This window comes from Neovison vison, chromosome 10, assembly GCF_020171115.1.
Source record: "Neovison vison isolate M4711 chromosome 10, ASM_NN_V1, whole genome shotgun sequence".
Taxonomy (NCBI): Eukaryota; Metazoa; Chordata; class Mammalia; order Carnivora; family Mustelidae; genus Neogale; species Neogale vison.
The window spans coordinates 56851236-56869733 of record NC_058100.1 but is presented as its reverse complement, the minus strand read 5'-3'; the positions used below and the strand labels follow the sequence as shown (position 1 = coordinate 56869733).

The 18498-nt window shown below is 43.3% G+C and overlaps 1 non-coding gene across 1 annotated transcript; it reads left to right on the top strand.

Annotated features, from left to right (window-relative positions):
* Nucleotides 1-18092: 18092 nt before the first annotated feature.
* On the top strand, nt 18093-18251 carry LOC122918950. Its single transcript, XR_006386728.1, has one exon. It is a non-coding gene; the product is annotated as a U1 spliceosomal RNA (small nuclear RNA).
* The last annotated feature ends 247 nt before the right edge of the window (nt 18252-18498 follow it).

Below are 18498 nucleotides of genomic sequence, written 5' to 3'. Positions count from 1 at the left end.
TTCCCCTTTCCTTGCGACAGCTCAGTCAATGAGAAGCCGCCACACTTTGAGCTCCCATTTTATTCCAATGGATTTTTCATTTATAACAGTCTTCCCATCTTAAGCCTTTTCTCCTTAAAAAAAAAAAAAAAGGTGCATTGAGTGCCTGAGTGGTGGCTCAGTTGGTTAAAATACTGCCTTTGGCTTAGGTTATGGTCCTGGAGTCCCAGGTTTGAGTCCTTCATGGAGCTCCCTGCTCAACAGGCGGTATGTTTCTCCTTCCTACCCTTTCCCCTCTCATGTTCTCTCTTTCTCATTTTCTCTCTCAAATAAATAAATCAAATCTTAAAAAAAAAAGAAAAAGAAAAAGAAAAAGAGAAAAAGGTGTCTCTCTTTTATTCCCTGGAATAAACCTTGGGTAAAGTGTTGCTACAGCTTATTTGTTCCAGATTGTATTTTCTTTTATTTCCAAATAAACCCATCTTTGGGGGCGCCTGGGTGGCTCAGTGGATTAAGCCGCTGCCTTCGGCTCAGGTCATGATCTCAGTGTCCTGGGATCGAGCCCCGCATCGGGCTCTTTGCTTGGCAGGAGCCTGCTTCTCTCTCTCTCTCTCTGCCTGACTCTCCGCCTGCTTGTGATCTTTCTCTCTGTCAAATAAATAAATAAAATCTTTAAAAAAAAAAAATAAAAAAAATAAACCCATCTTTGGATGGTAGTAACTGGCAGTTTTTATTTTTAAGGTTGACAGTGGCACATTCAAGTAGTAGATCAGAGAATAAGCTATTTTATCCTCAAGGGAATGTATACTGGTCAGGCTGAGGATGGCCCAAAGTTTAGGAGCCTGGGGTAAGGAGACAGAGTAACAGGTGAAAAATTTTGTTTTTAAGTTATTTTTTTTTTAAGATTTTATTTATTTATTTGACAGAGAGAGATCACAAGTAGGCAGAGAGGCAGGCAGAGAGAGAGGAGGAAGCAGGCTCCCTGCTGAGCAGAGAGCCCGATGTGGGACTCGATCCCAGGACTCTGACATCATGACCTGAGCCGAAGGCAGCGGCTTAACCCACTGAGCCACCCAGGAGCCCTATTTCTAAGTTATGTTTTAATTACCTAATGGGAGGCCCTGAAAGATACAAGACTCAAAAGGGCACTAAAGGATTAGGGCTTTATAAGCCATCATGAGCCAAGGAAAGGTTTAGGGGTTGGGGCTTCAAAGACAGGAGGGTGAGTCACAGGAAGTTGAGAAAAAGTGTTTGATAAACAAAGGTTGTCCTGCCAGGCAGGTAATAGCTCTAGTAATAGCTCTCTTCCTGATACAGACCCCCTTTCTTATGTAAATTACCTTTATAATGTAGCTTTCTCTTACAGAAGGGTATTTCAGTTTTCAGAGCTCTCCTGGGCCTACAGTTTCTTGAAAATAATCAGTTCAAAATAATCCTTCTGCCCAAATAGCACATTTTGAGATGGCATATTCTGCCCTTCAAATTGTTAAATTGTTTTTATCATAATAAATCTCAGAAAGTCTTATCTTTTAGGGATGGATAAATACGATAAAGTCTGGAAGAAAGGTGATCCCTCATTCTGGTAAGTAAAAGCTTTGCATGTCAGTGAAGATATGATTATTTCATACTTTCCAAAGGAAAAAGGAACTTCTTCCAACCTACATAAGCACTTTTGGTTGTAAGGAGGGAATGATTTTTAAATGTGGACATCCTGATGGCAGTAGGCAGAAAGAGAATGAACTAAGATGTTCTATTAATATCAAGGGAATGTGTGTGGGTGTCTATGATCCCGCTGTGAGTTAAAGGACTGCTAACTTGGGGAGGGTAGAGGCCATCGGGTGAGTCCAGTGTAGTCTTGGACTTCCATCACAGCATGCTGAAAGGACTGGCATCCAATAGTTACTTGTCACACCTGGGGAGCAATGGTTCCATGTCCAGAAAGGCAAGCCAAGGGGATCTCAGGCTGCTGCTTTCTCCTCTTCACTGAGCACTCAGCACCCACAGCAAAGCTGGCACTTTGAGAGAAACATGCACTGTTCCTAACCCCAGCTCAGAAGTGTTGCCTGGGAAGAGAAACTTGTTCCTCATCTCCTCCTCAGGAGGAGCTGGAAGCTCCCAATCTGTTCCCAAAGGAGCTGACTGCATTTCTTAACAGGGCTTGCAGAAGTTCAAGCCTAAGGGCTTGAACAGTGGAGGTTGTGGTGAAAGGCACCTGGAAAGAGATTCGTGCATTTAATGAGGATACAGACTAGGCTTGTGGGCTGGCTAGTTTGTGAGAGAGAACAGAACAATTGGACAGCTGGGAGGCATTCTCTTGGAGACAGAAAAAGATATGGAACACTAACTTCAGAAACTATGCCTTTAAAGGAGGCACAATTTGGGACACCTGGGTGGCTCAGTTGATTCAACACTGGACTCTTTATTATGACTCAGGGTCCTGAGATTGATTCCTGTATCAGGCTTTGCATTGAGTGTGGAGCCTGCTTGAGATTCTCTCTCTCCCTCTCTCTCTGCTCCTCCCCTCCACAGTCACGATGTGTGTGCTCTCTCTCTCTCAAAACAATAAATAAAAGAGACACAATTTTATTGGATTACTTTGCAGAATAATTTAAGCTCATGGACAGATCCCCCTCCCCAAATCAAATAATTATAGAGTAATTGGCCAGAAATTAGTGTTTAGCAGCTGAATGTGGGCAGGGAGAGAAAGGAAGAATGCAGGTGATTGTAGGCTGCACCTCTTTCAGGAGCAGTATGAGAGGTTCAACACTGTGTGTATGTGTGCATTGAGGGGTGGAGTGGGGACTGGACTTCCCTAAAATGATCTCGCTAATTATTGAACAAATCAAGGGAGAGGTGCTTGCTAGACTAGGGTTGCTGCTAGCAACCTGGACCAGCACCGTGACTGAACTTCATGCCCTTCTAAAAGGTAGAAAAATTAGGGTACAAATACATGACAAGTGGGCAGAAGGAGAAATAATAGCTGAGCATCAAAGAATGCATAAGTGGGTTATGAAATGAGAGAAATCCAGCATTGTATTAATGTCTTGAGAGAGAGGCTCAGGGCAAGAAAATAGTATTATCTCTTAGCATAATTATACCAAATGTCCCAAAAGTCGAAGCTATGTTTGAGGCTACCCCTGCTTTTGGAAGCTGACCAGGTCAGGTGAAAGTCTACAAACCTGAGTCTGGGAGGCATTATGGTTGTACAGTCTGTTGATGAACTAGAGCAACTGTTAATGACTACATTGAACTCTAATAGTGGGCTTGTATCTTTTGACTAGTATTTTCAGGCAACATCTACTACAAAGGACATTATTTGGCAGAGAATTTCAGAGAACTGCTTCCTCTGGAGACCTTAAGCTATGTGGTCTGTTGCTCCCAGCAGGATCAAATGCTTGCAAGGGTTTCTGGTTATAAAGGAAACAATGTAATGATTGTGCCCAACATGCTACAATGTGTTATGCACACACACACACACACACTATCATCCTTATTTGGGGGGTTGGAAAGCTATTAATTAGAATAGAGGGAAACAATGGGCTCCTGAGGAGATGAAAACAGTTGGCATCTGAGATCCCCTAAGGAAGGGCCCCACCCTGACACCTGAAGGCCTTAGGGCATACTCAAACTAAATTACATATGGTTTTGACTACCACTCATTTAACACTTGCATGGGGTCCCCAACATTTTGGGACAGAAAATTTGTATGCTAACCACAGCCAGCCATTAGGACATAATGGCAACAATCTATGTGGCATATTCTACAATGGCCCACAAGTTAGAAAAGAGCCTTAGGGGAGATAGATGCCAGTCTAGGTATCCTGGAACAAGCAGAATTTGCTTTTAATGAAAAGCAGCAAAAAAAAAAAAAAAAAAAAAAGGAACAGTCAGAGGGAACGGATTAACTAGAATTCGCAGACTAGAGGATGTTTTCTTCTTGGAAAAAAGCGAAGGATAGGAATCACCCTAGAGATACAATGAAGCATTAGCAGAGCAGGTCAGGCAGACTCAAAAAAATAATGCTAGATAACACTAGAACATAGCTCTGGGAAAGGGCCTATACACTGATCCAAAAGGTCCTCTTGACTAATTTAATACAGAGAAAAGCTGGAGTGGATGTGGGGAAATGGATCCTAGCCTGGGGTTTAATGGGTGCACTTGTGCAAATCTTAGGACCTCCAAGCTTATGGAAGTTCTCTAGGGGTACCTGTAATTTACATGGATATGTCATGATGGCTCATGCCCCCAAACAGGATGAAATAAAACATATCCTGCAGGATAATTAGTAGGGATGAGGTAGTTTTGGAATGTTGTTGAGGTCAAGAGGCTATTGCCAAGAAAGAATTCTTAAGATGTCTTTGGTACAATGAGGTGATTTTGTTAAGCTGCTGCACTGAGGGGTATGAGGAATGGCTGATTCTGTACTATGAGGTTGGGGGAGATAAGGAAAAAGGGAGGTTTTCAAAAGGACTTTGACATGTTAAAGAAGATCCTCAGGATACTGGAGGCCTTGCTATTATCAGGCTTAGGTTGTTTTCCCTATAGCAAAGCATTAAGAAACCTGGAAGTTTCCTGGAGAGAGGGGTTCCGGATGTCAGCCTGTGCTTTGTCCTCAGCTTGCCTTCTGCTCCCTCATGAGGGATAGGGAAACTGCTATAGAAAATGTAAAAATGGGTCCATATTAAGATGGACACACTAATGCTTCAGGAAAGCTCAACTTTAAAATGAATGAATTTTTCTCTGCCTTATTCTTGAAGCTCCCACCCCTTCACTTGCTTTTCTGTAGAATCCTTTTCTGTAGATCCTTTTCTGTAGATCCTTTTCTGTAGAATCCTTGTAGAAGCCAATCAATCAGATGGCTGGTGGCGCCAGTCAGGAGACCATCTCAAAGACACAAGGAGCCTGGTGGGCAGCATGTACCAGATTCTATTAAAACTCCCCAGGGGCACCTGGGTGGCTCAGTTGGTTAAGCGTCTGCCTTTGGCTCAGGTCATGATCCCAGGGTTCCTTGCTCAGTGGGGAGTCTGCTTCTCCGTCTCCCTATGTCCCTTTCCCCAGCACGCTTTCTGCCAAATAAATAAAATCTTAAAAAAAAAAACCCCAAAAGCAAAAAAAACCTACTCAAATCCTGTATTGTCCTAGAAAATCCTTCAGCCTTTTAGCTTAGGCTAGCTTTCCATCTTACAGGCATCAGCCTGCTCCGCTCTCCTTTGCCTGGCACAGTGACAAACTATCTTCCTTTTTTATATCCAAACATTGACTTCATGTTACATATGTGAGCTCCGGACAGAGAGGTCGGTTTCACAACGGTAGGAACTATTTGAATTACTACATATATCCTACTGTTGGAGGAAGGTGGTCCCCACTGTATTTACATACGAAAACTCGTCTCAGTGTAAGCCTGTGAGATGAGGGTGATTGACTTTTTTCCTAATTAAGTTGAATTAACCCATGTGAAGCTGAATAAGGAAAACCTTATTTAAAAGGGATTCAGGAGGGACACCTGCCTTCAGCTCAGGTCATAATCTCAGTGTCCTGGGATCGAGTGCCGCATCGGGCTCCTTGCTCTGTGGAGAGCCTGCTTCTTCCTCTGCCTCTGCCTGCCATGCTGCCTGTCTGTGATCGCGCGCTCTCTCTCTCTCTCTTACTCTAACAAATAAATAAATAAATCCAATCTTTAAAAAAAAAAATTCTGTGAGGTGGGCAAGGGTAGATTCTGCTGGGAACGCAAAGCAGGTACCTCTTACTGATTTGTTTGGTAATGAACCCAAATCACACTATGACCATGTGGCAATAGGGTATAATGTGGCTATTGTTGGGAAGATGTAACTACCTCAATTAATACTGACTGATGGTATTGGGAGATTGAGTCAAAGCCTACTCAAATTGTAATATCTATGGAAAATGGCCAGAAGAAGGAAGGAATTAGACCTAGGAACCCATCAGTGGATATCCATGCTAAATAGTTCTGCACAGGTTTAGGCGTAGAAATCAACTAGTACAAGAATATGAAATTGTTTATAATAGCTTTGTAGGACAAAATAGATGATTCTTTTCTCCTTCTTTTTTTAAAAGATTTTATTTATTCATTTGACACAGAGAGACACAGGGGGAGAGGGAACACAAGCAGGGGGAGTGGAAGAGGGAGAAGCAGGCAGGCTCCCTCCAGGCAGGGAGCATGATCCCAGGACCCCAGGGTCACGACCTGAGCTGAAGGTAGATGCTTAATGACTGAGCCACTGGGTGCCCCTAGATGTTCTTTAAATCTATCCCTGATCCACTATCCCCATCCCCAAATGTTGGGCATATTTGTATTGGTTCTATTGCTAGATCTGTCCTATAAATGCTACACCCAATATAACTGTTCTGATAGGTATGGCTCATTTTGCTGTCAGGAATATGTGCTAAACAAACAAACAAACCAACCACCCAGGGCGTGGTCTGTGATACTGTTTCAACCTTCAAGTATGTATTTTGTCTTCATCTGTGGCTCCTGGCTCATAGCTCACAAGACCTTTGTTATTTCCCAAGAGGTTAGAGCAGTCAGGGGATCTTGTGTTATGATTATTTGTTTTTTGTCTTTGGTTCCTGAAACAGTTTTAGAATAGTGAATTTTGTTGTTGTTGTAGTTATTCATAACAAACCCTTTCAATCAGACATGAGTTTATGTTAATGAGGTGATGTTTGGAAAGCCCCTAGGTGACCTAAGAATAGGAGCTGTTGTCAGGGGAATCCACCAGTGTGATTAGAGGGTTGAAACTTTTTTTGGCGGGGGGGGGGGGGTTGTTATTTATTTGATAGAGAGAAAGAGAGAGGGCGCACAGGCAGGGGGAGTAGCAGGCAGAGGGAGAAGCAGGCTTCTTGCAGAGCAATGGGCTCCCCCCAATATGGGACTCAATCCTGGGACCCTGGGATCATGACCTGGGCCGAAGGCAGACGCTTAACTGACTGAGCCACCCAGGTGAAATTTTAAGCCTCACCCTCCAAGCTCAAGGGAGAGAACAGGGGGTTGCATCCTTTAATGGCCAGTGATTTAATCAGCTGTGCCTCTGTAAGAAAGTCTCCATGAAAATGTTAAGGAATGAGGTTCAGAGAGCAGGTTGGTGAAAAAGAATGCATCCGTATGTCAGGAAGATGGCGTACCCCAAACTCCGTGGGTACAAAATCTCCTGAGATCAGGCCCCTTCAAGACCCCACCCTATGTATCTTCATCTAGCTCTTCATTCATATCCTTTAGTATCCTTTGCCATCAACTGTCAGTCTAGTAAGTACATGATTTCCTCAGTTCTGTGAGCTGCTCTAGCAAATTAGTTGAACCCGAGGTGGGAGTTGTGAGCACCTCTGACTTATAGCCTATCGGTCAGATGTACAGATAATAACCTGGACTTGGTGATTGATGTCTGGAGTGGCATGTGGATGGTCAGTCTTGGGAGACGAAGTCCTTAACCTGTGGGATCTGATGCTACAGTAGGTAGATAGTGTCAGCGCTGACTTGAACTGTAGGGTGCCCAGCTGGTGTTGCAGAATTGCTCGGTGTGGGAAAAACTCCCACATACTTGATGACAGGAAGGGAGGTAGTACTGACAAACAGGAGCATTTTGTGGGTAGTAAGAAAACAGTGTTTTCTTTACACAAACAAACAAGCAGATAACAATAACAGGCCTGGAAAGGGGGCAGGAGGACCAGTATGAGAGTTGCTAAAATATATTACCAAAAATGTCCATTTGCAGGGTGTCTGGAGGGCTCAATTGGTAGAGCATGTGACTCTTGATCTTGGGGTCATGGGTTCGATCCCCATGTTGGGGCTAGCATTTACTTAAGAAAATAAATTAGAAACCATTTAGGGGAGACCGGGTGGCTCAGAGGGTTAAAGCCTCTCTCTGCCTTTCACTCAGGTCATGGTCCCAGGGTCCTGGGATCAGGCCCCACATAGGGCTCTCCGCTCAGTGGGGAGGCTGCTTCCCCCCAACCCCGCCCCTGCCTGCCTCTCTGCCTTCTTGTGATCTCTGTCAAGTAAATAAATAAAATCTTTAAAAAAAAAAAAAGAAAAAGAAAAGAAATTTTAAAAAATGTCCATCTTCCAACAGAAATTTTGAGGCATGCAAAGAAACAGGAAATTGTGATGCAGGCCTGTAACAGAAACTGCCTATGAGACCTACTAGATGTCAGATGTAATAGAAAAACACTTCAAAGTGGCATTGTAAATATGCGTTGAAGGAAAGCATGATGAAAGAAGAAGGACACGACAACAATGTTGCCTAAAATAGAGAATATCAGTCAATAGAATGTAAAAGAAAAATGAAATGCAAATTCTGGTTGAAATTGAAGTTGAAAAGTTGAAAGAGTAATTAAAAGATAAAATAATAATTAAAACAAAAATTGACTACAGGGACTCAAGAAATTTGAATGGTAGAATAAAGAATTAGCAAAGTTACAGATTCTTGGTTCATAACCCTCCTGGGAGCTTCCCAGGTGTAATCTGAAGCCGGCCCTCATGTTGGAGGGCAGGGAGAGATGAAGAATGAGTGGTACTTGGCAGTTTCAAGAAGCAAAGGGAACTTAGCTATGAGGTTTATACTGGGCAGTAGAGAAATGAATGGATCTCCTTACCTGCCCTCCAAATCTTAAGTTAATAAAGAGGCCCTAACTCTTTCTGTCACATATGTAATGCAGGTGTTTTCAGCGTGTTGCCACCTCAAGGCTCTGTCCTTGGAGCAGCCTCTGGGAGCAGGAAAGGCAAGTGGAACCCATATTCCAGGGACAGGGGAAGGAGTTAGGAGCTCCATTCGAGTGCCCAGGCCCAGGTGATGGGTCAGTCAGTGGTCACATCTTTTTGATGACCCTCCCCAACAAAGGTAGATTGATAAACTTCCTGTAAATACTCTTTAGCTCTATCCAAAACATTTGATATATGTTTACTACTAATTAGTTAATACTTAACTAATTTTTCATATGGTTTCCTTTCTGGCTATTTAGAAATTTGTCGGGGCACCTGGGTGGCTCAGATGGTTTAGCGTTTGCCTTTGGCTCAGGTCATGCTCCCAGGGTCCTGGGATGGAGTCTGAATTGGGTTCCCCACTCCTTGGGGATCCTGCTTCAACCTCTCCCTCTGCCGGTGCTTGACCCCCTGCTTGTGCTTTCTCTCTCTCTCTGTAGAACAAATGAAAAAATCTTTAAAAATATTTGTTGTTTATGGGGCGCCTGAGTGGCTCAGTGGGTTAAAGCCTCTGCCTTCGGCTCAGGTCATGATCCCAGGTCCTGGGATCGAGCCCCACATCGGGCTCTCTGCTCAGCCGGGAGCCTGCTTCCTCCTCTCTCTCTCTGCCTGCCTCTCTGCCTATGTGATCTGTCTGTCAAATAAATAAATAAAATCTTTAAAAAAAAAATTTGTTGTTTAACCTGTAAATCCTTGAAGCTTTTAAAAATATCTAATTGTTATTGACTTTCTGATTTAATGTGGTTGTGTTTAGAGAGGATATTCTATAAAATTGCAAACTTATAATATACTGAGCTGTTTTGTGTCCCACCCAGCAGAAGGTCTATCTCAATTAATGCTTTAGGTACATGTGGGAAGAATGTGAATCCTGCTATTACTGAATAAATTATTCTCCAAAGGTGAGCAAAGTTAAAGTGTTCAATAATTATTTTTAGATCTACCACATCCTTCTCAATTTTTATTTAGTTATTAAAGAGGAAATTGATATTTCTGCTTCTGATTATAAATTTGTCTATTTGTCTCTTCGGTTCAGTCAGATTTGCTTCATTTATTTTTAAACTCAGTTATTAGCCACCTACACTTTAGATTTGCTATGTCTTCTTCATTTATCATTATAAATGTCTCTCTATATCTCTGATCATTCTTCTTGTCTTAAGTCCATTAAGTCTAACATTAACATGACTCTTTCAGCTTTCTTTTGTATACCATTTATTGATGTACCTTTTTTTTCATCATTTCCTTTTTTATCTAGTTATGTTTTTGTTTTCCATTTCATAAAATCATGGATATGGTTGGATTTAGGTCTATTCTTTTCATCACTTGTTTTCAATTTGCCAATGTTATTATTTTGTTTTTCTCTTTCTCCTTTCCTGACTTCTTTTGGGTTAAGAAAATACTAATTTAGTGTTCTAGTGTAATCATCACTCTGTTGGCTTTTCAGCTATATTTTATACATTATTTTTTAGGGTTGCCATCAGAATTATAATATGCATGCCAATCATAGTCATCTTGCAGTGAATATTATGTGATACTTTATATAAAATGTATGAAACTTGTAACAAAGTAGTTTCTGTTTTTTAAAACTCCTGTCCTTTGTATTTATATATTTATGAACATACAAATAGCTATTATACGAACATTTTTTTTTTTTTTTAAGTAGACCCCATGCCCAGCATGGAGCCCAGTGTAGAACTTGAACTCATTACCCGGAGATCAAGACCAGAGTTGAGATCAAGAGTCAGACACTTAACTGTCTGATCCACCCAGGTGCCCCTATGTGTATCTATTATAATAGATTGTGGACGCCATGCTTTTGACAGCCTGGATTATCACTTTTTCCTCTATAAGGAATACTGAATTTTATTTTGCAATCATTTCAATGACTGGTAGATCCTTTTGGTCTTGTCAGGCATCGGTTTTGAGTTTAGTCCTAGGATGTGTCCCTTACTATGGATCATGGTTCTTTGAAATAGGAACCTTCTGAAGTTCCAGGGATGCTTCTGAGAAGGCTGGGTGGCGTCTTCAATGTAGGGTTGTGGTTTGGCTCTCAGGTCTGTGGTAGGTAACCCTTGCTATGCCTTGAGCAAACTTGTCTTGTATTCGTGAACCCCTAGCCTGTGGCCCTGGCCCCATAGTGAGTCCCACACAGACATCTGGGCTCCCTCGTCTCAGATACTTTGCTGCACACATTTGAGCCACTTTGGAATCTCTAACTTTTGTCTGTTTCCTCAGCTGAACAAGACCACTGTTCTGCCAGGCCTCCACTCCTTCTTCTCACTGAGCAAAGTGTCTCCTGACAAACATCTGAGGTGATTGTGGGACCCCCTTTAAAAGTGTCTATTTTGGGGACGCCTGGGTGGCTCAGTTGGTTAAGCAGCTGCCTTCGGCTCAGGTCATGATCTCAGCGTCCTGGGATCGAGTCCCACATCGGGCTCCTTGCTCAGCAGGGAGCCTGCTTCTCCCTCTGCCTCTGCCTGCCATTCTGTCTGCCTGTGCTCGCTCTCTCCCTCTCTCTCACTCTGATAAATAAATAAAATCTCTAAAAAAAAAAATAAATAAAAAAAATAAAAGTGTCTATTTTGGGGCACCTGGGTGGCTCAGTGGTTAAAGCCTCTGCCTTCGGATCAGGTCATGATCCCAGGGTCCTCAGATCGAGCCCCTCGTTGGGCTCTCTGCTCAGCAGGGAGCCTGCTTCCCTTTCTCTCTCTCTGCCTGCCTCTCTGTCTACCTGTGATCTCTGTCTGTCAAATAAATAAATAAAATCTTTTAAAAAAGAAGTGTCTATTTTTGCAATGTTCAGTCATGTACTGTTCATGCCTGGACACAGGATTCTGTCCATATTTGGGTTATATTTGGTAGTCTGGTATGGCTAGAAGCAGAAGTTTCTCTGTGATATTTTAGAAATGTAATGGATTTAACACAATGTGATATCTTGGATTGGATCCTGGAATAGAAAAAGGGCATTCATTTAATTTAAATCTTTTTTTTTTTTTTAAGGATTTTATTTTTAAGGAATCTTTACACCCAGCGTGGGACTTGAACTTACAACCCTGAGATCAAGAGTCTCTCACTCCACTGACTGAGCGACAGGTGCCCCAATGGTATTACTTAAAAAACTGGCAAAATCAAAATAAAGTTTGGAATTAATTTAATAATAATGAGATTAATCTTTGAGTTTTCATAAATGTACCATGGTTAAATCTGTTAAGAGGGAATTGAGTGAAGGGAACAAAGGAATTCTGTTATTTTAAAAAAGATTTTATTTGAGAGAGAGAGAGAGCGAGTGCGAGAGAACCAACATGAGTGGGAAAGGACAAAGGGATGGGAGAAGCAGATTCGCCCCTGAACAGGGAGCCCATTTTGGGGTTGATGATCCCAGGACTTGGGGATCATAACCTGTGCCAAAAACAGGCACTTAACTGACTGAGCTACACAGCTGTCCTTCTATTATTATTTTTTAAAACTTGTATATCTAAAGTTATCTAAAAATAAATGGCTAATTAAAAATATAGCATTGGGTGCTGTGGCCATTAATAACAGTAGCTAACCTGGCACTACTATATGTTGGGTATTGTTTTAAGTTCTTCGCATATATTAACATACTTCCTCCTCACCAGAGAAACAACCCTATATGGTGTTATTCACATCTGCATTTATAGAAGAAGAAATTTCAGCATAGAGAAATTATGCTAGTAAATGGCAGAACTACATTTTTTTTTAAAGATTTTTTCACTTATTTGCCAGAGATAGAGAGAGTACACACAAGCAGGCAGAGAGGCAGGCAGAGGTAGCCAGAGAAGTAGGCTCCCCGCTGAGCAAGGAGCCTGTTGTGGGACTCAATCCTAGGACCCTGGGATCATGATCTGAGCCGAAGGCAGCGGCTCAACCAACTGAGCCACCCAGGCATCCCAGAACTAGAATTTTTTTTAAAATTTTATTTATTTGAGAGAAAAGTGATGTTATGCCCCAATAATGGGTCCGTGATTAAAGGAGCGAGACAGATACAAAGCGAAGGTCAAGCAAAGCTTTATATCAAGAATCTAACCGAACGTTCGGGGCCCGCACCTCTTACAAGAGAGGGCGACCCTTCTCTGTTTCACAGACTAGCTTTTAAGGGCAAAGGCCATGCGGTCGGGCCTGGCCACGCACAGGTGGCCAATGAGATTGTAACACACACAGGAAACTCCACAGTGATGCTAGGTGACCAACTGAGTTACAATTTACCCTAGTAGACATTTGACCCAGCCTATTACACCTTGATTGGGATTGGCACCCAAAAGGCTCCCAAAGGGCGGGGTCCATACTCCTTGGTAACCAGGGAGACAGTATGCATCTCCCCCCTCTGATGGGATGTCACCACCTGGCCTGACCCACCTTTGTATCTGGGCTTTGTTACCTGAAGCTGGTTTCTGGGACTTGTCTCCAAGTAAATCCCCTGGGGAAAGGGGAGCAGGGGCAGTTTCTAATAGGTCCTTACAGTGAGAGAACGGGTAGTCTGCTTCTCCCTCTGCCTCTGCTGCTCTCCTTGCCCATTCTCTCACTTTCTCTTGGGTCATGATCCCGGCCCCCTGGAATGGAGGTCTGAGCTCCCCAAGCTGAAGGCAGACACTTAACCCACTGAGCCACCCAGGTGCCCCGGAACTAGAATCTGAATTTTGCAATCTGGTTCTAGGAGTCAGGCTTCTTACCTCACATAATACTTCCTCAGGTTACAGCAGGAAGAGCTGCTTTCTTATACCAACTGCCAGACCAGAACAGTGATGCTTCAGTAGATGCATAAATTGAAAATGCAGTATGAAAAGAGATTTACACAAAACAAGAGCCCAGAGTACCTAAGGAAGGTATCTGGACCACACATATCTAATACCAGACATCACATAAGTCACCTAGAAATTTTGTTCCCTCTTAACAAAGGAGAAGGGAAGGAAAGGAAGAGGGGAAAGAAATACTAAATATTTACTCAAAGAAGCCGAGTTAATTGGAAAATAATTAAAATTTCCCCCCCAGAGCAATCATTATGCTTACAAATGTGTATTTCTGCTAAGGGAAGACTTTTAACCTAGCTGTGTGACAGAAATCAAGTTTTATTTTTGCAATGCACCATCCCGTATGAATTTCAAATCTGCTACAAATGCACATCTGGTTGAAAACTAGTGTCTTCCCACTCCTAGATAAAGCTCGAGTTCTTTCAAAGCCGGAAGGACCTTCTTCCTAGCTCTCTAGCCTCCTGCCGTGTCCTCTTTGCTCTCCTTGCTCCAGTCATTTCTTTAAAAATTTTTTTTAAAGTTTTGATTGAATTTGTTAAAAGAAATATCCCCTCTCCAGTTGTGTGCTAATGGTGCGGTGGGGTGGCAGTGTGTGAATCTCCACCCAGAGAGGGAGAAGTTGTATTTGTGTTTCATTTTTCCCCTACAAAAAGCTTGTTTTTATTTGGCCCACCGCGCGGGAGAGGGTGCAGGGTGGTCACACAGCTCCCCAGCGTGGCTCAGGCAGAAGCCCTGGCTCTTGCGGGGAGAGGCCAGCGGGGTCCCCCCTGAGGCTGCTGGGCTCTGGGGCTCCTAGCCGTGCCGGAAGGGGGCCTGTAGAGGAGAAACCCGCCCACCCAGGCGGAAGAGGGGTCGGGTGAGGGGCATCTTCCTGCTGAGCAGCACCTGCTCGTGCCGGAAGTGGCCTTCCGGAAGTCGGCGGCTCGGGGCCTGCACGTCCAGAGCGTCTGGTTCGGTCTTGCCCCGGGACCGCGCTTGCTCCGGCCTGCAGGGTGTGACCCGCGCCCTCGGGAGCCACCTAGTCGCTGCGGTCGAGTGGAAGCCCTGAGACCGGTAGGCGGGAAGCCCGCAGGTGCTGGGGAGCGGGCGGTGGGGCCCTTCCTGTGAACCCGGGAGCTCGTGGTCCATGGCGACGAGGCGGAAGCTCAAGATGCTCTGCTGGCTGCTCGCGGGGGGCAGAGGATGGCGGAGAAGGGGGTTCTGGAGGCTGCGCCTGGGGAAGAGGTTGGAGGCTGGTGGGAGGCGGGAAGAAGGGGCGTCCCTGGGTCGGTGCCGTCCAAACCCTGGAGAAGCCAGAGACAGGTCCGTGGGTCTGCTCGGTGCCTTTTTTTAAAATTTTTTTAAATTTTTTAAAAGATTTTATTTATTTATTTAACAGAGATCACAAGTAGGCAGAGAGGAGGCAGAGAGAGGAGGAAGCAGGCTCCCTGCTGAGCAGAGAGCATGATGCGGGGCTCTATTCCAGGACCCTGAGATCATGACCTGAGCTGAAGGCAGAGGCTTCAACCCACTGAGCTACCCAGGCGCCCCTGCTCAGTGCTTTTAGTAAACTTTATTATTTAGAACTTTATAATTTATTATTAGTTTTAGAAAAATTTAGAGAAAGTCTAACGGAAGTAGAGAATTCCCATGCACTCTACACGCAGCTTTCCCTGTTATTAACATCTTACATTGTACGGTACTTTTGTTATAATTAATGAACTAACACTGATGTATTTTTTTAAAATTTTATTTTATATCCCTGCAGATAAACTTTTAAGTTTTCTCTCTATGCAATCCCTGGTACTCTGTCTGGCCCACTTTAGCCATTTCATTTTTCACAACCCTCCTTTCCATCTCCTCAACTCACAGAGTCCAGCAGGCTCTGCAGAGCAGACCTGGTAACTACCAGGGAAATGAGCTGGGACAGTTTTGGAGAAAACGTTTTCTGTTGACGGTCTTTCAGGGTTACTGTCCTTTGCAGTCTGACATCTAGTGTCTTTACAACCATGGTTTCATTTATTTGAAATCTTTGGTTGTTCAGGCAGGAGAGTAAATTGGTCTCTGTTTACTACACTGACCAGAAGTGGGATTTCCTGTTTTTTTGTTTTTGTTTTTAATATCATTTTAAGCATTGTAAGCATAACTTTTAAAAAAAAATATTTTATTTATTTGAAAGAAATCACAGGTAGGCAGAGAAGCAGGCAGAGAAAGAAGGGGAAGCAGGCTCCCCGCAGAGCAGAGAGCCTGATGAGGGGCTCGATCTCAGGGCCCTGAGATCATGACCTAAGAGGTTTAACCCACTGAGCCACCCAGGCACCCTATAAGCATAACTTTTATAGTCTGTGTTGACTCACGCTGTTAACTGAAATTTTGTGTATCTCTTTGCTTGTCTGTTTTCTTGCTTGTTCTTGAACCAAAAGCTCAAGTGGTGAGAGGATTCACCTGAGGCAGAACAAAGGCGACAGAAACCTGGGGCACACTGCAAGGGGGTGGGGTAGGACAGCAAAAGACAGACTGTCTGCAAGGAGGCTGTGGGCAGAGGTTGTTGGTAAAGGGGGAAGGTGAGGAGGTATGGGGAGTATGGAATTTTACCTTTTTTTGGTAACTGTGCCTGGTTTTAAGTAGCCCATTGGTCAGTTAGGGCCTGTGGATACTGCACCTCAAAGTATCACCTGATGGGCCACTTTTCAGCCAGGTGGTCACTCTGGGCCCTTTAGCCTTGAGCAAGTTTCCATCGATCATTCTATTTGTTGCCTAAAAGCAGCTCTACACATACTTTAACAAGTATCTGTAGCAATACCTTCAGGCTGGGGTGGTGTCCCCTTCTTCCAGAGAGGATTTCCATGTGCCTCTGCCACAGGGAGTATTTGGGGGATCATTTGGGGGTATTCTCAGTTGACGACAACCCTAAATTTTAAGGCTTGGGATTCCCTACATATCAGGCAAGTAAAATGTGGGTGAAATTCTGTGGGAAGGCTGTGCCACATCCTACACCCTGGGATGGGTAGGTCCTTTTGGGGTATCAGCTTATTTGATACATTATTATTAATTGAAGCGCATGTTTATTCAGATTTCTTTTTTTTTCCTTTCTTTCTTTCTTTTTAAGATTTTATTTATTCATTTGACGGACAGAGATCACAAGTAGGCAGAGAGGCAGGCACAGACAGAGGGGGAAACAGGCTTCCTGCTGGGTAGAGCCCGATGCGGTACTTGATCCCAGGCTGAAGGCAGAGGCTTAACCCACTGAGCCACCCAGGCGCCCCTTATTCAGATTTCTTAGTTTTTACCTAATGTATTTCTGTTCCAGGACTTTAACCACGGCACATTACATTTAAGCATCGTGTCTCCTTAGGCTTTTCTTGGATGTGATGATTCTCAGACTTTCCATTTTCCATCAAAGAATTTTGATAACTTTGACAGTTTTGAGGAGTAGTGGCCAGATATTATGTAGAATATTCCTCACTTGGGATTTGTCTGATGTTTTTCTCATGATTAGATTGAGTTTGCAGATGTTGGGGAGCAAAACCACAGAGAAAAATTACCTTTTCCATTACATTATGTTAAAAATACTTTCTAGGGGCGCCTGGGTGGCTCAGTTGGTTGAGCGTCTGGCTTGGGATTTTGGCTCAGGTCATGATCAGGTTGTGGGATGGAGTCCTGCCTTTGGCTTCATGCTCAGCGGGTGGTTGCTTGAGTTTTTCTCTCTGCCTCTCCCCCCACCTCTTTCTCGCCCCCAAATAAATAACTAAATCTTAAAAAAAAAAAAAAAACTTTCTAGAAACTTTGGCATAGCTGTTTGTCAAGTATCACCACTGTAAGTTTCTTCCTCTCATCACCCCTCTTTCCATTACTATAGTCTGTGGAGACTAAGTCACTTTACAGAGCTCATACTTAAGGAGTAGGGATCTCTGCTTCACTTCCATAAGACAGAGTATCTACATAAATTATTTGGAATTCTTCTACACAGGAGATTTGTCTCCTCTCCACCATCTATTCAGTCAGTCGGTCAGTTTTTTTTAATATCTCTTTGGGTCATGGATATTTATTTTATACTTTGGGTTATAATTCAATACTATTTTATGTTGTTGCTTCAATTGTACCAGCTTTGGTCATTGGGAGCTCTTTCAGTTGGCTCCTGTGTTCCTTTATACATACACTCATCATTGTGATTTTTGTTTCTTTGTTTTTAGAACTTCTTGTTTTCTGGCACTGAAAGACAGGCCAGGTTCATCTCAGATATTTCCTCCCCCCGTTCTGGATTCAGCTGTTTTTCCCAGGCACCTTGGTTCCTTTTATTAGAGAATAGTATTAAGATCCAAGATCTGAATGCTAGGTGTACTTTTTGATACTGGGGTGTCATTACCCAGCTGACATATCAAGTGTATGTATACTAGCCAGTGTATGTGTGTGTGTGTGTGTGTGTGTGTGTGTATAAAATTATTCCTATATGTAACTATTCAGTAAGCTAAAGGTAAGTTATAGTCTCCAACCCTAGTCCATTATTACATGGATCTCCTTCCCTTGCTTATTTGTAAACTTCCATTTCAACAGTGAGAAAACTGACTCCTTGCCCCCGTCACCTGCATTTACTTCAATTCCAATGCATTGATTCTAGTATATAAGTAGCAGTATCAAAAATTACCGCCCCCATACTTGCTTGGTGGGGGAGATACCATGATCACAAGAGTGGTTTTCCAGGGTGAGGCTCGTCCATTGCAGTCAGGATGTGCTGACCCCAGTGATTTCCCCAAATGTGGGAAACTCAACTGCATGATTTATGGTAGTGGGAGACTGTTCATGTTCTCCCCTGGGAAAAAAATTAACCCCCATGGGAATGAATATTATCAATTAGAGTATGGTGCTGTGGATAGTTTCCTTTGACTTTAATCTTGCAGACTACTCATTTCCAAAGTTACATAGATCAGTACCATTCCCCTCCATTAGTGAGGCTGTTTGTTAATTTGTAATACAATTAGATTATTTTGTCAAAATCTGGGGTGCCTGGGTGGCTCATTTGGTTGAGTGTCCGACTCTTGATTTCATCTCAGGTTGTGA